The sequence below is a fragment of the Ambystoma mexicanum genome, chromosome 7p (assembly GCF_040938575.1).
Source record: "Ambystoma mexicanum isolate Mex_15411 chromosome 7p, UKY_AmexF1_1, whole genome shotgun sequence".
Lineage (NCBI taxonomy): Eukaryota > Metazoa > Chordata > Amphibia > Caudata > Ambystomatidae > Ambystoma > Ambystoma mexicanum.
The window spans coordinates 22,672,674-22,697,826 of NC_090939.1; the positions used below are offsets into that span (position 1 = coordinate 22,672,674).

General features: G+C 48.3%; 1 protein-coding gene across 1 annotated transcript in view; it reads left to right on the top strand.

Moving 5' to 3' along the window:
* LOC138525627 (zinc finger protein 268-like) overlaps positions 1-25,153 on the top strand; it is a 395,809-nt gene that overhangs the window by 444 nt on the left and 370,212 nt on the right. The window lies entirely within an intron of this gene.

A 25,153-nucleotide genomic window follows, 5' to 3' on the forward strand; every position in this document is an offset into this window, starting at 1 on the left:
CCGTGTGATGGGCTGCATAGGGTGTGCTGTGTGATGAGCTGTGCAGGGTGTGCCGTGTGATGGGCTGCATAGGGTCTGCTGTGTGATGAGCTGTGCAGGGTCTGCTGTGTGATGAGCTGTGCGGGGTGTGCCGTGTGATGAGCTGTGCAGGGTGTGCCATGTTATGAGCTGTGCAAGGTGTGCCGTGTGATGGGCTGCATAGGGTGTGCTGTGCAGGGTCTGCTGTGTGAAGGGCTGTGCAGGGTTTGCTATGATTTTTAAAATGTTCAACCGTGGTGGGTGGGAATAGCTTCAAGGACACTACCCCTCTGTGGAGCAAAGCCAATGTGCAGACTGGAGGACAGTATCAGACTTGTCCAGCCCTGAGGTCCACTTCCGGATCCTTTGATCATCTTGGTTTTATAGATGCAGGCACGGTGAGTATATGTGACCAAACCTTTATAGCAACTGTACATGTACAGTACTGCGTTGCATTGGTTTCTGATAACTTACTCCCAGAACTTGTAAGTTGTCACAAAATAACATAAAATGCAGGACTTCTCTTTGACCCTTCCACAGAGTTCGTATACCTGCTCATGAGCTTGTGAAAGCAGCTCCCCTTAGCATGCTCCCCCTAAGCGCCAGATAAGAGAGCGCGTGCATGTGATGGACTCCCCCTAAGCGCCAGATAAGAGAGCGCGTGCATGTGGTGGACTCCCCCTGAACGCCAGATAAGAGAGCGCGTGCATATGGTGGACTCCTCCTAAACACCAGATAAGAGAGCGCGTGCATGTGATGGACTCCTTCGAAATGCCAGATAAGAGAGCGCGTGCATGTGATGGACTCCTCCTGAACGCCAGATAAGAGTGCGCGTGCATGTGGTGGACTCCCCCTGAATGCCAGATAAGAGAGCACGTGTATATGGTGGACTCCCCCTGAATGCACGATAAGAGAGCGCCTGCATATGGTGGTCTCCTCCTAAACACCAGATAAGAGAGCGTGTGCATATGGTGGACTCCCCCTGAATGCCAGATAAGAGAGCGCGTGCATATGGTGGACTCCCCCTGAATGCCAGATAAGAGTGCGCGTGCATATGGTGGACTCCCCCTGAATGCCAGATAAGAGAGCGCGTGCATATGGTGGACTCCCCCTGAATGCCAGATAAGAGAGCGCCTGCATATGGTGGTCTCCTCCTAAACGTCAGATAAGAGAGCGCCTGCATATGGTGGACTCCTCCTAAATGCCAGATAAGAGTGCGCGTGCATATGGTGGACTCCCCCTGAATGCCAGATAAGAGAGCGCGTGTATATGGTGGACTCCCCCTGAATGCCAGATAAGAGAGCGCCTGCATATGGTGGTCTCCTCCTAAACACCAGATAAGAGAGTGCGTCTGCATATGGTGGACTCCCCCTGAATGCCAGATAAGAGAGCGCCTGCATATGGTGGTCTCCTCCTAAACACCAGATAAGAGTGCGCGTGCATATGGTGGACTCCTCCTAAATGCCAGATAAGAGAGCGCCTGCATATGGTGGACTCCTTCTAAATGCCAGATAAGAGAGCACGTGCATATGGTGGATTCCTCCTGAACGCCAGATAAGAGTGCACCTGCATATGGTGGACTCCTCCTAAACGTCAGATAAGAGAGCGCCTGCATATGGTGGACTCCTCCTAAATGCCATATAAGAGAGCGCGTGCATATGGTGGACTCCTCCTGAACGCCAGATAAGAGAGTGCCTGCATATGGTGGACTCCTCCTAAATGCCAGATAAGAGAGCGCCTGCATATGGTGGACTCCTCCTAAATGCCAGATAAGAGTGCGCGTGCATATGGTGGACTCCTCCTTAACGCCAGATAAGAGTGTGCCTGCATATGGTGGACTCCTCCTAAACGTCAGATAAGAGAGCGCCTGCAATTGGTGGACTCCTCCTAAATGCCAGATAAGAGAGCGCCTGCATATGGTGGACTCTTTCTAAATGCCAGATAAGAGAGCATGTGCATATGGTGGATTCCTCCTGAACACCAGATAAGAGTGCACCTGCATATGGTGGACTCCTCCAAAACGTCAGATAAGAGAGCGCCTGCATATGGTGGACTCCTCCTAAATGCCATATAAGAGAGCGCGTGCATATGGTGGACTCCTCCTGAACTCCAGATAAGAGTGCGTCTGCATATGGTGGACTCCTCCTGAACTCCAGATAAGAGTGCGTCTGCATATGGTGGACTCCTCCTGAACGTCAGATAAGAGAGTGCCTGCATATGGTGGACTCCTAAATGCCAGATAAGAGAGCGACTGCATATGGTGGACTCCTCCTAAATGCCAGATAAGAGAGCACCTGCATATGGTAGACTCCTCCTAAATGCCAGATAAGAGTGTGCGTGCATATGGTGGACTCCTCCTAAACGCCAGATAAGAGTGTGCATGCATGTGGTGGACTCCTCCTGAACGCCAGATAAGAGTACACGTGCATGTGGTGGACTCCTCCTGAACGCCAGATAAGAGTGCGTGTGCATGTGGTGGACTCCTCCTGAATGCCAGATAAGAGTGCGCGTGCATGTGGTGGACTTCTCCTGAACGCCAGATAAGAGTGCTTGTGCATGTGGTGGACTCCTCCTGAACGCCATATAAGATAGCGCCTGCATGTGGTGGACTCCTCCTAAACGCTAGATAGGAGAGCGCCTGCATGTGGTGGACTCCTCCTAAATGTCAGATAAGAGAGCACCTAGATATGGTGGAGTCCTCCTAAACGCCAGATAAGAAAGCGCCTGCATGTGGTGGACTCCTCCTAAAAACCAGATAAGAGAGCGCCTGCATATGGTGGACTCCTCCTAAACGTCAGATAAGAGAGCGCCTGCATATGGTGGACTCCTCCTAAATGCCAGATAAGAGTGCGCGTGCATGTGGTGGAGTGATGATATCAAGATACCTTTCAGATCGGGATTCTGGCTGGACCCAGTTGTGTCCTGGACCTAGCCCCACTCTGCGGCTTGCTTCAGTCATCTTTCCTAGAGAGGATTAGGGCTGTTTCTTGATTCTCTCGGTTCTGGCTTTGTAATGGAGAATGCGTTGCACCATATGCTGCCCTCATCTACAGCAAGGAGAGCTATTTCCACATTTGCTAACCCTGGGGGTTCTGTTTGCTCAAGACCAGGTGTGTCCCACTGTACAGACTGGAGGGGGGTATTTGTACTCCTGCTCTCTATATGGCAGAGTCGAAGCACAGAGCACCCCAGCCAAGATTCTCTATTTGGTAAAACGTGATCGAGCAATCAAGGCTTAAGCTCTCAGGAGGTGATGCAGGCTGGTTCTTAAGTACAGTGTAGTCCCCACGCTCCCACAAAGGAATGGCCACACACTATGTTAGTGAAAACTCAGCTCATTATATAAACAAGGTTCAGAGTTATATACACAATCAAAATAACACACTTTGTACTCTGGTAATACTATAATGGCAAATATATACAGGTCTACGTGGCACCATCCTTAACTATTGATTCTTTTGAAATGCATGAACTGCTAACAGTTCAAAATGACATACGAATCAGATTATAAGATGAATCAACGATAGACACAGAAAGAAAGCAAGTTAAATCAACCAATGGCAGAACAGCCTCCTGTCTACCTAGAGACAGTTCTGTGCGAGGATCCTCCGACCTGGGCAACCTGTAATTAAAGCTTATTGACAAGCCCAGTCCAGATATGCTTAATATAGTCTCGTATATTCCTTCTAAAAGTTCTATGACCCCAATATACCTGGTTTCGTAGAGTTCTTCTATGAGTCGTCGACGTGCCCTTCTTGAGTGAACTCCCTTTAAGGCAGGAGCCACGGGTCGTCGAGATTCCTGAAGAAGAGGTGAACACTGTTGTCGAGGCAGCAGCTTCGGTCCTTGCGTTGCTCGTTGACGATTGGCTGAAAACATCCTGTAACAGTGAGGCATGCGGTGCACCTCGATGACGAGTGTTCGTTGCCGCAAAGGGAAGAAAATGAAGAACTGTATGCCCACCAAGGTTGTCGGGTTGTTGGCGCCTGGCGTCGGCGAACGGGACTCAACCCCGCTGGCTTCTGGATCTTCCTTGGCGTCTTTGAGGTCTTCGGGTGGCGGGAAACCCACCGGCAGATTCTCCTTGGTCATCGACGACCTTGACTTTCTCCAGCAAGAGGAAAGCGGTCGACGGTGATCAGCAAGGGAGTCCTTGATTCAAAAGGTTCTTAGGCAATGGAGCATTGAGGCTCCAGTCGACAAGATTACAGCGGTACCTCGGTCGACGGTGGACTTCAATGTCGGGTGCTTCGCGATTCCGCTACGGTCCCCATCTCCGGTCAGCAGCCTTTTCGAGGACTGACTTCCAGGAAACCTTGGCGAAGGTTAGCTGCTGCACGATGATCCCTCGTAGCTCGGGAAGACGTCTCCTAGCCAGGTCCTCTCTTGGATCAGTTCCTTGATGGTCATGCAGCGGTCAGATTAGTGAAAGATAGCAGCAGCAATTCTTCTTCTTCCAGCGGGCCTCAAGGTTAAGCATCAGTTTCGACTTCAGCTTCAGAATGATTTCCATCAGTAAGAGGTCCCCAGATATACTGTTAGGTCTCATTCGCTCTGCTGGGTCACACTCAGGCAACCAATCATTCAGAAGGGCATTGAGGCAGGCAGCCAATCAGGCTCACAGTGCATTCAGGCCATTCTTCTCCATCCAGACACTCACAACACAGAATGTGGATTCAGACAATCACCCAACCATTCAGCACTACACACTGCATTCATACCAGTTTCAGGCAGGGCTGTCCCAGTCATTGTGTCATACACCAAAAACCAGACAAGCCATAACCTGAAATGCATATTCGTCACACACTCCATTCACCCAGGTCCCACCCCATGGGTGTACCCACAACATACAGTCATTGGGAAGGCTCCAGCCAGTCTGTCCTGGACTTCCCCCAATATACCATATGTGGAACTTTCACCAAACAGTCAGTCAGGGGAAGGTACAGAGTCAGGGCTTCCCGGGACTTTGGGAAAACAAGGTAACAGGCGATGGAAAGCAAGAGGCCACGGGGGCCATCTTGTCTCCCATCAGGAATCCACTGATTCCAATGACAGGGCCTGGGTATCCCAAAATGGAGGCTACTCAGGGCACCAGTCAATTCAGCACAGCGCTTCCACCAGCCCATACCCTGCTCTGTGGGCCACACACAGGTGCCCAAAAACATGCACTAGGGGTTCAGGGTTGTACCCCCACCCATGGGTGCCATAAGGGTATCCCAAGGGTCTGTTCACCAAACCAAAAAGAGGAAGAGGCGCACTACCAGGAGTCCCACATGAACTCCTGCATGGAAAACAAGACAGAACATATGATAAAAAGGAATAAAGGACAAGGATACGGAGGCCCTGTCCCTCCGATGCATTTCCAGCATCACACCCACAGCCTAGTTCACTGCTTCATGGTCTCATTGATGCCTCGTGCCCAGTGGCATATATATCTGTCTCCATATTGATTGATGCATTGGGCGTACCATTTTGGAGCATAAGTAGATTTTAAAGTAATTAATTTTCTAATGATAGGGCCTTTACATTTAAATGGCCCATAAAGGTCTGCACCATACAAGGCTGAAGTCTTCGCCTGCCTTTTGGCCATTTCAAGCGCTGGTGATACTGCGCTCCCACCATGCCTATTAAAGAAACCTCTGACCGCTCCACTGTGCTTCTCCAAATTATTTACTGGCTTTATCTACGTGGGCCATCCAGTAACCACTCTCTTCATATCTAACTCCAAAATTGTCGTAGAAAGGGACTTGCTCCAGCATGCAACGTCTACTCTGATTACTAGCTCTTGTCGCTTGGTGAATCTAGGCCTACAAACCAGGGACTTCGTTTTTCTTACGCTTAACGCTAACTTCAACTCTTTACATTTGCCCAAAAAACATTGCATGGTGGTTTTAAGTCCCATTGGGGAGGTAGACAAGAGAACTGCCTCATCTGCAAAGAACAATGCAGATATCTATCAGTGCCTGTTCTCGGTGTCTGCAAAGAGCAATACCGGATATCTATCAGTGCCTGTTCTCGGTGTCTGCAAAGAGCAATACCGGATATCTATCAATGCCCGTTCTCGGTGTCTGCAAAGAACAATACAGATATCTATCAATGCCCTTTCTCGGTGCCTGCAAAGAACAATGCAGATATCTATCAATGCCCTTTCTCGGTGCCTGCAAAGAACAATACAGATATCTATCAATGCCCTTTCTCGGTGTCTGCAAAGAACAATACAGATATCTATCAATGCCCTTTCTCGGTGCCTGCAAAGAACAATACAGATATCTATCAATGCCCTTTCTCGGTGTCTGCAAAGAACAATACAGATATCTATCAATGCCCTTTCTCGGTGCCTGCAAAGAACAATACAGATATCTATCAATGCCCTTTCTCGGTGCCTGCAAAGAACAATACAGATATCTATCAATGCCCTTTCTCGGTGCCTGCAAAGAACAATGCAGATATCTATCAGTGCCCGTTCTCGGTGTCTGCAAAGAACAATTCAGATATCTATCAGTGCCCGTTCTCGGTGTCTGCAAAGAACAATCCAGGTATCTATCAGTGCCTGTTCTCGGTATCTGCAAAGCACACTACCGGATATCTATCAGTGCCCGTTCTCGGTGTCTGCAAAGCACAATCCAGGTATCTATAATTTCCTGTTCTCGGTGAATCTTACAATTTGATAACAGTTCCTCGATATGTTCATCAATATGAATGCAAAATAAATGTGGGGTGAGGACGCATCCCTGCCTTACGCCTCTTGCAACATTGAAGGGGGGCCTGACCTCTCCCACCAAACCGTGGCTGACAATAGATACCAAACGAGGAGGTGCTTTCCTCTTCTTAAGAACCTGCCATAATAGCCCATGTGGTAGCCCATCGAACGCTGTCTTGAGGTCGACAGAAATAGCATACCACTTAACTTTCCTTAGCGCAGTGTATTTTTTTATCAAGCGAGACAATCGAAAACTCTGATCGCGAGTGCTTTTAGCCACTTGGAAACCAGCTTGTAAGTTGTAGCATCTGCCCACTCTTGCAGATGTTTCAAAGTGGCCTTGGCGAATATTTTTCCAGAACCGTCCAATAAAGATATTGGGCAGTAATTACCTGAATTGTCCCTTCCACCTTTTTAATATACTGGGACACTCTCCGCGTTGCGTCATGATGTGGGGACAGTACTTAGATGAATAACTGCATAGAACGGGCACCACAAAACTGGAGCCCAGAATGAAGGTTTATCTTCAAAGCGGTCAGGGGGCCTTTGCTCAGGTCAGGGGGCCTTTGATCAGGTCAGGGGGCCTTTGCTCAGGTCAGGGGGCATTTGATCAGGTCAGGGGGCCTTTGCTCAGGTCAGGGGGCCTTTGCTCAGGTCAGGGGGCCTTTGCTCAGGTCAGGGGGCATTTGATCAAGTCAGGGGGCCTTTGCTCAGGTCAGGGGGCCTTTGCTCAGGTCAGGAAGCCTTTGCTCAGGTCAGGGGGCCTTTGATCAGGTCAGGGGTGAGGGGGCCTTTGCTCCTTTTTGAGATATTGGCATTGTAAATCTCGCCCGGGTTATGTTGAAAGACACCCCCCCCTTCATTGTGGCTCTCACCGTGAATTGTCCCTGTGTTAGACCCTGGGATTAGATCATCCAGGCTGCCCCATGGAATTCAGCAAAGTGCATGCACAAAGCACCTGCACTTACATTGCAGCACTCACCTCCCTCCCTGAAACCAGATTCCAAAAGGACGTGCAATCACCCCTTTAAAAAGGTTCTTTGGAGATTGTCCCATTTTAATTTTACAGACTTTAGCCACTTGTTTTGCTCTACCGGCGCGGAAGCAGTGCTTCTCCACGGGAGCTCACCTGCCAGGCAAGAGAGAACTTCCGCTTGGCTGCGCTATATACCCCATCATACCATCCCTCTTTTAAAAGTGTATTCTTTTTGGGGTATGTTACATGGGGTAGGATGTGAAACTCTTGCAAGTCTCTGGGGGCTTAGAATTTAGCTCCTCAAGGTTTGCCCACGGGACTGTCCAACCACCGTTATACTTTCTGCGCCACTATTATCCCTGTTCTTATCCCTGTTCTTAGTGGAGCGAGAAAGTGATGCACAGTGGCCTATGATCGCTCTCGTGCCCGGCGTCTACCACCTGAAAGTTCTTAAAACCCTCCCAGTCTTTGTATCTGTACAAGAGGAACAATTTGGGCCGACAGATGTCTTTTTAGCTGGTTGGTCCCCAGCATGCCGGCCGTTGCATGCTCTCATCTCCAGCCCCTATAAGGTCTGGGCTGTGTCGATAGCTGGACTGTGCATTTCTTTTGAGGGGGTGGCAGCAAGAGCAGGTATGTCCCAGGCTTGGTCTTGATCATCCCATAATCCTTTCAGTTCCCTTAAAGGTTTGAACTGGAGTTTAAAGCCACCAGCAACCAAGGTATGAGTTTCCACAGGTTTATACCCCTCCCCTTTAATGAGCAACTCCTGAATTTGTTCTAGTATGTTTAATGGCGTTCTTTCATTTGGTCTGTTGTAAGCTGCAGGTGAGTGTAGGCCCTCCTGGACTTTGTTTCATAACCAGTGTTTAAACTTGTGCCCCCCCCCGCCAGCTCCTCGATTGTGCCCTCGATGCCCGTCGCTCTCCCTCCCCTGTCTCATTTCCCCATTTCCCTCCCTCCTCCCATCCCGCCTCCTGCCCTGACTGGCTACTCCCCACATTTAGCAGCCCTACCCAGGGCAGCCCTCTGCCTGTCTATGCCGATGCGGCAAAGGACGACTCTTACAAGCAGCGACTCCAGACAGTGTCTGCAGGTGTCGGTAGGGGAGGCCAGGGCCAGCCGTCAACCAGCAACAGGTGCGGCCTGTGCGGGCAGTACAGCAATCATTGTACTCCAGGAAGCCCTGCCACTCTACCTACCCTCAGAACATAACCCGCCAGGCTGGTAAGGCTAACCGGCTTCACATCTAGATATAATTGTGAATATTAGCCTGCAACACATCTAGATATAATTGTGAATATTATCCTACGTCACATCCAGACTGGATTGTGAATATTGCCTTTGCCTCATTTAGATAGAAGTGTGAATATTGGCTTATGTCACATCTAGATAGAAGTGTGAATATTGGCTTATGTCACATCTAGATAGAAGTGTGAATATTGGCTTATATCACATCTAGATAGAAGTGTGAATATTGGCTTATGTCACATCTAGATAGGATTGTGAATATTATCCAGTGCAGCATCTAGATTGAAATATGGAGTTATTCACGCGTCACATCTAGAAAGAACGTAGAAATTAGCACATATCACATCCAGATAGAGAGGCCAATAATCAACCCACTAACAATCTCACTCCTTGGCATACACCTCTCAAACTCTAGCCAAACAACCACAACCCTAAAGCACAGCAAACCACACAAACTTCACTACACTGCAGCAACAAAACAAATCACACATAGCTTCGCACAACAGCACACCACTGCTACTGAACGGTAAAGCACACCCAAGCCCAGCGAACGGTGCTAACCGAACCGAAGCTGCCAACAGCACATCACTGCTCTCTTGCACTTTTCCCGCTCAGTCCCACTAACTCAACCCACCCCCTTTGCTTTTTTCAGATCCGCCAGAGCGCCAGAGGACCACTCCGGTGGTGATAGTGCGCGATACAGATATCCTTTAACATTAACATAACATTAAACAGGAGGCTGTGATGGCCATCGGGCTGTTGGAGATCTGCTAAGTCTGTTGCTCGCTCTTCAACTTGCCAATTTTAGGCAGAACCCTCCCAAATGAGAAAACCATCACTGGGTCTGACCCTTGGACCTTTCCGAGCATGTTTGTTTGTTTGTTTATTAATTTGCCATGCGCTCCAGACCCGGAGGTATCAAGGCGCAGAATAACAGGAAGATACAAGCATTCTTCCAACTTAGTGTTACATGGGTTACAGGAATGAAAAGCCACTGCGGAACTGGAGACGAATATATACAAGCAATAGATCAAGACGGTCTATGATTACAAAATGTACACTATTAATATAAAACATATTCCACGGTCACTTTATACAGTTAGAACTAAAGCATTATATACATGAAATAGATCAGGACGGTCTATGTATACCAAATTTACAGTGCTAATATACAACATATGCAGGCGTTGGCAGATACATTATGCAGTGAGAGCTAATTGGTAAAGTTATAGCGCATGCTGCACAGGCACTCCGAGTAATAGGTTAGTGGTCATTTTCTCTCAGCCATTTAATGGTGTTAAATCTGAAGTTGAGAAAGGTTTGATCTGGCCTCAGGGTGGGGGGGGGAGAGTTCCATAACTACGCTGCTTTTACCGGGAAGCTGATCCCCCCAGCTTTAATTAGTTTAAACCTAGGTACTACTAAACAAAATTCAGTTAGCAGTCCCACTGGGTCAGCTGGAAGTTCTTCTGTTAATTCTCTCCGCGAGATAGCGTGGGGCAGCATGTTATGCTATGTTGGGGATATTTATAGCATGCACGTTCACCCAAGGGCATCTTGGTACAAGGATTACAATGTCATAACCAGCTGCTAAAACAAGAAGCTTTTCTGGTCACGCCTTAAGAGGAGATGATTTTACGCCCCCCCTCAACCCTGCAAGTAAACTGTTGCACAGTTTAGCGGCTGCAAAAAGACAAAACCTGACCTCCCACTCAGGACAGTCGGATTTTAGGAATGGCCAAAAGGCTGGCCTCGCTAGAGCGAAGCAATCGGGCCGGGTTGGGAGGTAACAATGACATTTTTCCCTCAGCTATTCAACCCCTTGTCCAGAAAAGGCCTGGTGGACCAGACAGAGTGACTTACATTTGATTCTCTGGGCTACTGGAAGCCAGTGCAGAGCCCGTAGCACAGGACTGATATGAGCTCCAGTGGGAGCATTTGTGGCCACTCGTGCTGCCAAAGTTTGCAGTAGTTGTAGCCGATGGATTGAGCCCAAAGGTTGGGCCAGGTACAGCGCATTGCAATAGTCTGTTCGACTAGTAATCAATGAGGCTACTACCAATGTGAACTGAGTATGCCAGGTACCCATGCATCTCAACCACCTCGATGGCCCAAGTTTCCTGATAGAAAACTAGGCCAAAATCCTAGTTAACGTCACAACAGCTAGGGCCAGCCATATGATTGGCTATGCCAGCGAAGTTTCATGAGACCATGTTACAGAGTGCTACTGGGTTAGGGACGTCACGCCTGGAACCGTGCGCCAGTCAGACTCATTTGAGTCCCTCCCCTACATAGGTGTTGGTCACTCCCGTTATCCCCTACTGATTGGGAAACCCAATGTAGGATGGCACTTCCGCTGGTGGTAACTCCCTTCCGCTTTCATACCCATGACGTCCTGCATGGGTCTTCATCGTCCAGGAATAGGCTCTTAAAATAATTTGGGATCCTTGCAGAGGGTACGCCCGATAATGTCTGCTGGCTAGAAAGATCTTGAAGAAATCATCCACGCCATTGGGCATTTTCCGCCGCAAACACCAAATACTGTCCTCCCAAATAACCGATAGACATCCCTTAACAGACTGGATCCAATGGATGCTCTTATTTGTCAGGGATTCTTGATTTACAAATGCTCCTGTGGCCAGTCTGGGGACATTGTACATGGTAACTGAGGGCTCCTCTCTTTTATATGCCATGTTTGCGTGATATGGTGGCTAGTCTGGGGACATTGTACATGGTAACTGAGGGCTCCTCTCGTTTATATGTCATGTTTGCGTGATATGGTGGCCAGTCTGGGGACATTGTAGATGGTAACTGAGGGCTCCTCTCTTTTATATGCCATGTTTGCGTGATATGGTGGCCAGTCTGGGGCCAGTGTACATGGTAACCGAGGGCTCCTCTCTTTTATATGCCATGTTTGCGTGATATGGTGGCCAGTCTGGGGACATTGCACATGGTAACTGAGGGCTCCTCTCTTTTATATGCCATGTTTACGTGATATGGTGGCCAGTCTGGGGACATTGTACATGGTAACTGAGGGCTCCTCTCTTTTATATGCAATGTTTGCGTGATATGGTGGCCAGTCTGGGGACATTGTACATGGTAACTGAAGGCTCCTCTCTTTTATATGCCATGTTTGCGTGATATGGTGGCCAGTCTGGGGACATTGTACATGGTAACTGAGGGCTCCTCTCGTTTATATGCCATGTTTGCGTGATATGGTGGTCAGTCTGGGGACATTGTAGATGGTAACTGAGGGCTCCTCTCTTTTATATGCCATGTTTGCGTGATATGGTGGCCAGTCTGGGGCCAGTGTACATGGTAACCGAGGGCTCCTCTCTTTTATATGCCATGTTTGCGTGATATGGTGGCCAGTCTGGGGACATTGTACATGGTAACTGAGGGATCCTCTCTTTTATATGCCATGTTTGCATGATATGGTGGCTAGTCTGGGGACATTGTACATGGTAACTGAGGGCTCCTCTCGTTTATATGCCATGTTTGCGTGATATGGTGGCCAGTCTGGGGACATTTTAGATGGTAACTGAGGGCTCCTCTCTTTTATATGCCATGTTTGCGTGATATGGTGGCCAGTCTGGGGCCAGTGTACATGGTAACCGAGGGCTCCTCTCTTTTATATGCCATGTTTGCGTGATATGGTGGCCAGTCTGGGGACATTCTACATGGTAACTGAGGGATCCTCTCTTTTATATGCCATGTTTGCGTGATATGGTGGCCAGTCTGGGGACATTGCACATGGTAACTGAGGGCTCCTCTCTTTTATATGCCATGTTTACGTGATATGGTGGCCAGTCTGGGGACATTGTACATGGTAACTGAGGGCTCCTCTCTTTTATATGCCATGTTTGCGTGATATGGTGGCCAGTCTGGGGACATTCTACATGGTAACTGAGGGATCCTCTCTTTTATATGCCATGTTTGCGTGATATGGTGGCCAGTCTGGGGACATTGCACATGGTAACTGAGGGCTCCTCTCTTTTATATGCCATGTTTACGTGATATGGTGGCCAGTCTGGGGACATTGTACATGGTAACTGAGGGCTCCTCTCTTTTATATGCAATGTTTGCGTGATATGGTGGCCAGTCTGGGGACATTGTACATGGTAACTGAAGGCTCCTCTCTTTTATATGCCATGTTTGCGTGATATGGTGGCCAGTCTGGGGACATTGTACATGGTAACTGAGGGCTCCTCTCGTTTATATGCCATGTTTGCGTGATATGGTGGTCAGTCTGGGGACATTGTAGATGGTAACTGAGGGCTCCTCTCTTTTATATGCCATGTTTGCGTGATACGGTGGCCAGTTTGGGGACATTGCACATGGTAACTGAGGGCTCCTCTCTTTTATATGCCATGTTTGCGTGATATGGTGGCCAGTCTGGGGACATTGTACATGGTAACTGAGGGCTCCTCCCGTTTATATGCCATGTTTGCGTGATATGGTGGCCAACCTGGGACATTGTACATGGTAACTGAGTGCTCCTCTCTTTTATATGCCATGTTTGCGTGATATGGTGGCCAACCTTGGGACATTGTACATGGTAACTGAGGGCTCCTCTCTTTTATATGCCATGTTTGCGTGATATGGTGGCCAGTCTGGGGACATTGTACATGGTAACTGAGGGCTCCTCTCTTTTATATGCCATGTTTGCGTGATATGGTGGCCAGTCTGGGGACATTGTACATGGTAACTGAGGGCTCCTCTCTTTTATATGCCATGTTTGCGTGATATGGTGGCCAGTCTGGGGACATTGTACATGGTAACTGAGGGCTCCTCTCTTTTATATGCCATGTTTGCGTGATACGGTGGCCAGTTTGGGGACATTGCACATGGTAACTGAGGGCTCCTCTCTTTTATATGCCATGTTTGCGTGATATGGTGGCCAGTCTGGGGACATTGTACATGGTAACTGAGGGCTCCTCCCGTTTATATGCCATGTTTGCGTGATATGGTGGCCAACCTGGGACATTGTACATGGTAACTGAGTGCTCCTCTCTTTTATATGCCATGTTTGCGTGATATGGTGGCCAACCTTGGGACATTGTACATGGTAACTGAGGGCTCCTCTCTTTTATATGCCATGTTTGCGTGATATGGTGGCCAGTCTGGGGACATTGTACATGGTAACTGAGGGCTCCTCTCTTTTATATGCCATGTTTGCGTGATATGGTGGCCAGTCTGGGGGCATTGTACATGGTAACTGAGGGCTCCTCTCTTTTATATGCCATGTATGCGTGATATGGTGGCCAGTCTGGGGCCATTGTACATGCTAATTGAGGGCTCCTCTCTTTTAAATGCCATGTTTGCGTGATATGGTGGCCAGTCTGTATGCCATGTTTGCGTGATATGGTGGCCAGTCTGGGGACATTGCACATGGTAACTGAGGGCTCCTTTCTTTTATATGCCATGTTTGCGTGATATGGTGGCCAGTTTGGGGACATTGCACATGGTAACTGAGGGCTCCTCTCTTTTATATGCCATGTTTGCGTGATATGGTGGCCAGTCTGGGGACATTGTACATGGTAACTGAGGGCTCCTCTCGTTTATATGCCATGTTTGCGTGATATGGTGGCCAACTTGGGACATTGTACATGGTAACTGAGGGCTCCTCTCTTTTATATGCCATGTTTGCGTGATATGGTGGCCAACCTGGGGACATTGTACATGGTAACTGAGGGCTCCTCTCTTTTATATGCCATGTTTGCGTGATATGGTGGCCAGTCTGGGGACATTGTACATGGTAACTGAGGGCTCCTCTCTTTTATATGCCATGTTTGCGTGATATGGTGGCCAGTATGGGGGCATTGTACATGGTAACTGAGGGCTCATCTCTTTTATATGCCATGTTTGCGTGATATGGTGGCCAGTCTGGGGGCATTGTACACGGTAACTGAGGGCTCCTCTCTTTTATATGCCATGTTTGTGTGATATGGTGGCCAGTCTGGGGCCATTGTACATGGTAACTGAGGGCTCCTCTCTTTTATATGCCATGTTTGCGTGATATGGTGGCCAGTATGGGGGCATTGTACATGGTAACTGAGGGCTCATCTCTTTTATATGCCATGTTTGCGTGATATGGTGGCCAGTCTGGGGGCATTGTACACGGTAACTGAGGGCTCCTCTCTTTTATATGCCATGTTTGCGTGATATGGTGGCCAGTCTGGGGCCATTGTACATGGTAATTGAGGGCTCCTCTCTTTTATATGCCATGTTTGCGTGATATGGTGGCCAGTCTGTATGCCATGTTTGCGTGATATGGTGGCCAGTCTGGGGACATTGCACATGGTAACTGAGGGCTCCCCCCTTTTATATGCCATGTTTGCGTGATATGGTGGCCAGTCTGGGGACATTGCACATGGTAACTGAGGGCTCCTATCTTTTATATGCCATGTTTGGGTGATATTGTGGCCAGTCTGGGGACATTGCACATGGTAACTGAGGGCTCCTCTCTTTTATATGCCATGTTTGCGTGATATGGTGGCCAGTCTGGGGACATTGCACATGGTAACTTTGGGCTCCTCTCTTTTATACACCATGTTTGCGTGATATGGTGGCCAGTCTGGGGACATTGTACATGGTAACTGAGGGCTCCTCTCTTTTATATGCCATGTTTGCGTGATATGGTGGCCAGTCTGGGGACATTGTACATGGTAACTGAGGGCTCCTCCCGTTTATATGCCATGTTTGCGTGATATGGTGGCCAACCTGGGACATTGTACATGGTAACTGAGTGCTCCTCTCTTTTATATGCCATGTTTGCGTGATATGGTGGCCAACCTTGGGACATTGTACATGGTAACTGAGGGCTCCTCTCTTTTATATGCCATGTTTGCGTGATATGGTGGCCAGTCTGGGGACATTGTACATGGTAACTGAGGGCTCCTCTCTTTTATATGCCATGTTTGCGTGATATGGTGGCCAGTCTGGGGGCATTGTACATGGTAACTGAGGGCTCCTCTCTTTTATATGCCATGTATGCGTGATATGGTGGCCAGTCTGGGGCCATTGTACATGCTAATTGAGGGCTCCTCTCTTTTAAATGCCATGTTTGCGTGATATGGTGGCCAGTCTGTATGCCATGTTTGCGTGATATGGTGGCCAGTCTGGGGACATTGCACATGGTAACTGAGGGCTCCTTTCTTTTATATGCCATGTTTGCGTGATATGGTGGCCAGTTTGGGGACATTGCACATGGTAACTGAGGGCTCCTCTCTTTTATATGCCATGTTTGCGTGATATGGTGGCCAGTCTGGGGACATTGTACATGGTAACTGAGGGCTCCTCTCGTTTATATGCCATGTTTGCGTGATATGGTGGCCAACTTGGGACATTGTACATGGTAACTGAGGGCTCCTCTCTTTTATATGCCATGTTTGCGTGATATGGTGGCCAACCTGGGGACATTGTACATGGTAACTGAGGGCTCCTCTCTTTTATATGCCATGTTTGCGTGATATGGTGGCCAGTCTGGGGACATTGTACATGGTAACTGAGGGCTCCTCTCTTTTATATGCCATGTTTGCGTGATATGGTGGCCAGTATGGGGGCATTGTACATGGTAACTGAGGGCTCATCTCTTTTATATGCCATGTTTGCGTGATATGGTGGCCAGTCTGGGGGCATTGTACACGGTAACTGAGGGCTCCTCTCTTTTATATGCCATGTTTGCGTGATATGGTGGCCAGTCTGGGGCCATTGTACATGGTAATTGAGGGCTCCTCTCTTTTATATGCCATGTTTGCGTGATATGGTGGCCAGTCTGTATGCCATGTTTGCGTGATATGGTGGCCAGTCTGGGGACATTGCACATGGTAACTGAGGGCTCCCCCCTTTTATATGCCATGTTTGCGTGATATGGTGGCCAGTCTGGGGACATTGCACATGGTAACTGAGGGCTCCTATCTTTTATATGCCATGTTTGGGTGATATTGTGGCCAGTCTGGGGACATTGCACATGGTAACTGAGGGCTCCTCTCTTTTATATGCCATGTTTGCGTGATATGGTGGCCAGTCTGGGGACATTGCACATGGTAACTTTGGGCTCCTCTCTTTTATACACCATGTTTGCGTGATATGGTGGCCAGTCTGGGGACATTGTACATGGTAACTGAGGGCTCCTCTCTTTTGTATGCCATGTTTGCGTGATATGGTGGCCAGTCTAGGGACATTGTACATGGTAACTGAGGGCTCCTCTCGTTTATATGCCATGTTTGCGTGATATGGTGGCCAACTTGGGACATTGTACATGGTAACTGAGGGCTCCTCTCTTTTATATGCCATGTTTGCGTGATATGGTGGCCAACCTGGGGACATTGTACATGGTAACTGAGGGCTCCTCTCTTTTATATGCCATGTTTGCGTGATATGGTGGCCAGTCTGGGGACATTGTACATGGTAACTGAGGGCTCCTCTCTTTTATATGCCATGTTTGCGTGATATGGTGGCCAGTATGGGGGCATTGTACATGGTAACTGAGGGCTCATCTCTTTTATATGCCATGTTTGCGTGATATGGTGGCCAGTCTGGGGGCATTGTACACGGTAACTGAGGGCTCCTCTCTTTTATATGCCATGTTTGCGTGATATGGTGGCCAGTCTGGGGCCATTGTACATGGTAATTGAGGGCTCCTCTCTTTTATATGCCATGTTTGCGTGATATGGTGGCCAGTCTGTATGCCATGTTTGCGTGATATGGTGGCCAGTCTGGGGACATTGCACATGGTAACTGAGGGCTCCCCCCTTTTATATGCCATGTTTGCGTGATATGGTGGCCAGTCTGGGGACATTGCACATGGTAACTGAGGGCTCCTATCTTTTATATGCCATGTTTGGGTGATATTGTGGCCAGTCTGGGGACATTGCACATGGTAACTGAGGGCTCCTCTCTTTTATATGCCATGTTTGCGTGATATGGTGGCCAGTCTGGGGACATTGCACATGGTAACTTTGGGCTCCTCTCTTTTATACACCATGTTTGCGTGATATGGTGGCCAGTCTGGGGACATTGTACATGGTAACTGAGGGCTCCTCTCTTTTGTATGCCATGTTTGCGTGATATGGTGGCCAGTCTAGGGACATTGTACATGGTAAGTGAGGGCTCCCCCCTTTTATATGCCATGTTTGCGTGATATGGTGGGCAGTCTGGGGACATTGTACATGGTAACTGAGGGCTCCTCTCTTTTATATGCCATGTTTGCGTGATATGGTGGCCAGTCTTGGGACATTGTACATGGTAACTGAGAGCTCCTCTCTTTTATATGCCATGTTTGCGTGATATGGTGGCCACTCTGGGGACATTGTACATGTTAACTGAGGGCTCCTCTCTTTTATATGCCATGTTTGCGTGATATGGTGGCCAGTCTGGGGACCATGTACATGGTAACTGAGGGCTCCTCTCTTTTATATGCCATGTTTGCGTGATATGGTGGCCAGTCTGGGGACATTGTACATGGTAACTGAGGGCTCATCTCTTTTATACGCCATGTTTGCGTGATATGGTGGCCAGTCTGGGGACATTGTACATTGTAACTGAGGGCTCCTCTCTTTTATATGCCATGTTTGCGTGATATGGTGGCCAGTCTGGGGACATTGTACATGGTAACTTAGGGCTCATCTCTTTTATATGCCATGTTTGCGTGATATGGTGGCCAGTCTGGGGACATTGTACATGGTAACTGAGGGCTCCTCTCTTTTATATGCAATGTTTGCGTGATATGGTGGCCAGTCTGGGGACATTGTACATGGTAACTGAGGGCTCTTCACTTTTATATGCCATGTTTGCGTGATATGGTGGCCAGTCTGGGAACTTTGTACATGGTAACTGAGAACTCCTCTCTTTTATATGCCATGTTTGCATGATATGGTGGCCATTCTGGGGACATTGTACATGGTAACTGAGGGCTTCTCTCTTTTATATGCCATGTTTGCGTGATAGGGTGGCCAGTCTGGGGACATTGTACATGGTAACTGAGGGCTCCTCTCGTTTATATGCCATGTTTGCGTGATATGGTGGCCAGTCTGGGGACATTGTACATGGCAACTGAGGGCTCCCCCCTTTTATATGCCATGTTTGCTTGATATGGTGGCCAGTCTGGGGACATTGTACATGGTAACTGAGGGCTCCTCTCTTTTATATGCCATGTTTGCGTGATATGGTGGCCAGTCTAGGGCCATTGTACATGGTAACTGAGGGCTCCCCCCTTTTATATGCCATGTTTGCGTGATATGGTGGCCAGTCTGGGGACATTGTACATGGTAACTGAGGGCTCCTCTCTTTTATATGCCATGTTTGCGTGATATGGTGGCCAGTCTGGGGACCATGTACATGGTAACTGAGGGCTCCTCTCTTTTATATGCCATGTTTGCGTGATATGGTGGCCAGTCTGGGGACATTGTACATGGTAACTGAGGGCTCATCTCTTTTATATGCCATGTTTGCGTGATATGGTGGCCAGTCTGGGGACATTGTACATGGTAACTGAGGGCTCCTCTCTTTTATATGCAATCTTTGCGTGATATGGTGGCCAGTCTGGGGACATTGTACATGGTAACTGAGGGCTCTTCACTTTTATATGCCATGTTTGCGTGATATGGTGGCCAGTCTGGGAACTTTGTACATGGTAACTGAGAACTCCTCTCTTTTATATGCCATGTTTGCATGATATGGTGGCCATTCTGGGGACATTGTACATGGTAACTGAGGGCTCCTCTCTTTTATATGCAATGTTTGCGTGATATGGTGGCCAGTCTGGGGACATTGTACATGGTAACTGAGGGCTCTTCACTTTTATATGCCATGTTTGCGTGATATGGTGGCCAGTCTGGGAACTTTGTACATGGTAACTGAGGGCTCATCTCTTTTATATGCCATGTTTGCGTGATATGGTGGCCAGTCTGGGGACATTGTACATGGTAACTGAGGGCTCCTCTCTTTTATATGCAATCTTTGCGTGATATGGTGGCCAGTCTGGGGACATTGTACATGGTAACTGAGGGCTCTTCACTTTTATATGCCATGTTTGCGTGATATGGTGGCCAGTCTGGGAACTTTGTACATGGTAACTGAGAACTCCTCTCTTTTATATGCCATGTTTGCATGATATGGTGGCCATTCTGGGGACATTGTACATGGTAACTGAGGGCTCCTCTCTTTTATATGCAATGTTTGCGTGATATGGTGGCCAGTCTGGGGACATTGTACATGGTAACTGAGGGCTCCTCTCTTTTATATGCCATGTTTGCGTGATATGGTGGCCAGTATGGGGGCATTGTACATGGTAACTGAGGGCTCATCTCTTTTATATGCCATGTTTGCGTGATATGGTGGCCAGTCTGGGGGCATTGTACACGGTAACTGAGGGCTCCTCTCTTTTATATGCCATGTTTGCGTGATATGGTGGCCAGTCTGGGGCCATTGTACATGGTAATTGAGGGCTCCTCTCTTTTATATGCCATGTTTGCGTGATATGGTGGCCAGTCTGTATGCCATGTTTGCGTGATATGGTGGCCAGTCTGGGGACATTGCACATGGTAACTGAGGGCTCCCCCCTTTTATATGCCATGTTTGCGTGATATGGTGGCCAGTCTGGGGACATTGCACATGGTAACTGAGGGCTCCTATCTTTTATATGCCATGTTTGGGTGATATTGTGGCCAGTCTGGGGACATTGCACATGGTAACTGAGGGCTCCTCTCTTTTATATGCCATGTTTGCGTGATATGGTGGCCAGTCTGGGGACATTGCACATGGTAACTTTGGGCTCCTCTCTTTTATACACCATGTTTGCGTGATATGGTGGCCAGTCTGGGGACATTGTACATGGTAACTGAGGGCTCCTCTCTTTTGTATGCCATGTTTGCGTGATATGGTGGCCAGTCTAGGGACATTGTACATGGTAACTGAGGGCTCCTCTCGTTTATATGCCATGTTTGCGTGATATGGTGGCCAACTTGGGACATTGTACATGGTAACTGAGGGCTCCTCTCTTTTATATGCCATGTTTGCGTGATATGGTGGCCAACCTGGGGACATTGTACATGGTAACTGAGGGCTCCTCTCTTTTATATGCCATGTTTGCGTGATATGGTGGCCAGTCTGGGGACATTGTACATGGTAACTGAGGGCTCCTCTCTTTTATATGCCATGTTTGCGTGATATGGTGGCCAGTATGGGGGCATTGTACATGGTAACTGAGGGCTCATCTCTTTTATATGCCATGTTTGCGTGATATGGTGGCCAGTCTGGGGGCATTGTACACGGTAACTGAGGGCTCCTCTCTTTTATATGCCATGTTTGCGTGATATGGTGGCCAGTCTGGGGCCATTGTACATGGTAATTGAGGGCTCCTCTCTTTTATATGCCATGTTTGCGTGATATGGTGGCCAGTCTGTATGCCATGTTTGCGTGATATGGTGGCCAGTCTGGGGACATTGCACATGGTAACTGAGGGCTCCCCCCTTTTATATGCCATGTTTGCGTGATATGGTGGCCAGTCTGGGGACATTGCACATGGTAACTGAGGGCTCCTATCTTTTATATGCCATGTTTGGGTGATATTGTGGCCAGTCTGGGGACATTGCACATGGTAACTGAGGGCTCCTCTCTTTTATATGCCATGTTTGCGTGATATGGTGGCCAGTCTGGGGACATTGCACATGGTAACTTTGGGCTCCTCTCTTTTATACACCATGTTTGCGTGATATGGTGGCCAGTCTGGGGACATTGTACATGGTAACTGAGGGCTCCTCTCTTTTGTATGCCATGTTTGCGTGATATGGTGGCCAGTCTAGGGACATTGTACATGGTAAGTGAGGGCTCCCCCCTTTTATATGCCATGTTTGCGTGATATGGTGGGCAGTCTGGGGACATTGTACATGGTAACTGAGGGCTCCTCTCTTTTATATGCCATGTTTGCGTGATATGGTGGCCAGTCTTGGGACATTGTACATGGTAACTGAGAGCTCCTCTCTTTTATATGCCATGTTTGCGTGATATGGTGGCCACTCTGGGGACATTGTACATGTTAACTGAGGGCTCCTCTCTTTTATATGCCATGTTTGCGTGATATGGTGGCCAGTCTGGGGACCATGTACATGGTAACTGAGGGCTCCTCTCTTTTATATGCCATGTTTGCGTGATATGGTGGCCAGTCTGGGGACATTGTACATGGTAACTGAGGGCTCATCTCTTTTATACGCCATGTTTGCGTGATATGGTGGCCAGTCTGGGGACATTGTACATTGTAACTGAGGGCTCCTCTCTTTTATATGCCATGTTTGCGTGATATGGTGGCCAGTCTGGGGACATTGTACATGGTAACTTAGGGCTCATCTCTTTTATATGCCATGTTTGCGTGATATGGTGGCCAGTCTGGGGACATTGTACATGGTAACTGAGGGCTCCTCTCTTTTATATGCAATGTTTGCGTGATATGGTGGCCAGTCTGGGGACATTGTACATGGTAACTGAGGGCTCTTCACTTTTATATGCCATGTTTGCGTGATATGGTGGCCAGTCTGGGAACTTTGTACATGGTAACTGAGAACTCCTCTCTTTTATATGCCATGTTTGCATGATATGGTGGCCATTCTGGGGACATTGTACATGGTAACTGAGGGCTTCTCTCTTTTATATGCCATGTTTGCGTGATAGGGTGGCCAGTCTGGGGACATTGTACATGGTAACTGAGGGCTCCTCTCGTTTATATGCCATGTTTGCGTGATATGGTGGCCAGTCTGGGGACATTGTACATGGCAACTGAGGGCTCCCCCCTTTTATATGCCATGTTTGCTTGATATGGTGGCCAGTCTGGGGACATTGTACATGGTAACTGAGGGCTCCTCTCTTTTATATGCCATGTTTGCGTGATATGGTGGCCAGTCTAGGGCCATTGTACATGGTAACTGAGGGCTCCCCCCTTTTATATGCCATGTTTGCGTGATATGGTGGCCAGTCTGGGGACATTGTACATGGTAACTGAGGGCTCCTCTCTTTTATATGCCATGTTTGCGTGATATGGTGGCCAGTCTGGGGACCATGTACATGGTAACTGAGGGCTCCTCTCTTTTATATGCCATGTTTGCGTGATATGGTGGCCAGTCTGGGGACATTGTACATGGTAACTGAGGGCTCATCTCTTTTATATGCCATGTTTGCGTGATATGGTGGCCAGTCTGGGGACATTGTACATGGTAACTGAGGGCTCCTCTCTTTTATATGCAATCTTTGCGTGATATGGTGGCCAGTCTGGGGACATTGTACATGGTAACTGAGGGCTCTTCACTTTTATATGCCATGTTTGCGTGATATGGTGGCCAGTCTGGGAACTTTGTACATGGTAACTGAGAACTCCTCTCTTTTATATGCCATGTTTGCATGATATGGTGGCCATTCTGGGGACATTGTACATGGTAACTGAGGGCTCCTCTCTTTTATATGCAATGTTTGCGTGATATGGTGGCCAGTCTGGGGACATTGTACATGGTAACTGAGGGCTCTTCACTTTTATATGCCATGTTTGCGTGATATGGTGGCCAGTCTGGGAACTTTGTACATGGTAACTGAGAACTCCTCTCTTTTATATGCCATGTTTGCATGATATGGTGGCCATTCTGGGGACATTGTACATGGTAACTGAGGGCTTCTCTCTTTTATATGCCATGTTTGCGTGATAGGGTGGCCAGTCTGGGGACATTGTACATGGTAACTGAGGGCTCCTCTCGTTTATATGCCATGTTTGCGTGATATGGTGGCCAGTCTGGGGACATTGTACATGGCAACTGAGGGCTCCCCCGTTTTATATGCCATGTTTGCTTGATATGGTGGCCAGTCTGGGGACATTGTACATGGTAACTGAGGGCTCCTCTCTTTTATATGCCATGTTTGCGTGATATGGTGGCCAGTCTAGGGCCATTGTACATGGTAACTGAGGGCTCCCCCCTTTTATATGCCATGTTTGCGTGATATGGTGGCCAGTCTGGGGACATTGTACATGGTAACTGAGGGCTCCTCTCTTTTATATGCCATGTTTGCGTGATATGGTGGCCAGTCTGGGGACCATGTACATGGTAACTGAGGGCTCCTCTCTTTTATATGCCATGTTTGCGTGATATGGTGGCCAGTCTGGGGACATTGTACATGGTAACTGAGGGCTCATCTCTTTTATATGCCATGTTTGCGTGATATGGTGGCCAGTCTGGGGACATTGTACATGGTAACTGAGGGCTCCTCTCTTTTATATGCAATCTTTGCGTGATATGGTGGCCAGTCTGGGGACATTGTACATGGTAACTGAGGGCTCTTCACTTTTATATGCCATGTTTGCGTGATATGGTGGCCAGTCTGGGAACTTTGTACATGGTAACTGAGAACTCCTCTCTTTTATATGCCATGTTTGCATGATATGGTGGCCATTCTGGGGACATTGTACATGGTAACTGAGGGCTCCTCTCTTTTATATGCCATGTTTGCGTGATAGGGTGGCCAGTCTGGGGACATTGTACATGGTAATTGAGGGCTCCTCTCGTTTATATGCCATGTTTGCGTGATATGGTGGCCAGTCTGGGGACATTGGACATGGCAACTGAGGGCTCCCCCCTTTTATATGCCATGTTTGCTTGATATGGTGGCCAGTCTGGGGACATTGTACATGGTAACTGAGGGCTCCTCTCTTTTATATGCCATGTTTGTGTGATATGGTGGCCAGTCTAGGGCCATTGTACATGGTAACTGAGGGCTCCCCCCTTTTATATGCCATGTTTGCTTGATATGGTGGCCAGTCTGTATGCCATGTTTGCGTGATATGGTGTGCAGACCCGTGGACATTGTACATGGTAACTGAGGGCTCCTCTCTTTTATATGCCATGTTTGCGTGATATGGTGGCCAGTCTGGGGACATTGTACATGGTAACTGAGGGCTCCTCTCTTTTATATGCCATGTTTGCATGATATGGTGGCCAGTATGGGGACATTGTACATGGTAACTGAGGGCTCCTCTCTTTTATATGCCATGTTTGCGTGATATGGTGGCCAGTCTGTATGCCATGTTTGCGTGATATGGTGGACAGTCTAGGGACATTGCACATGGTAACTGAGGGCTCCTCTCTTTTATATACCATGTTTGCGTGATATGGTGGCCAGTCTAGGGACATTGCACATGGTAACTGAGGGCTCCTCTCTTTTATATGCCATGT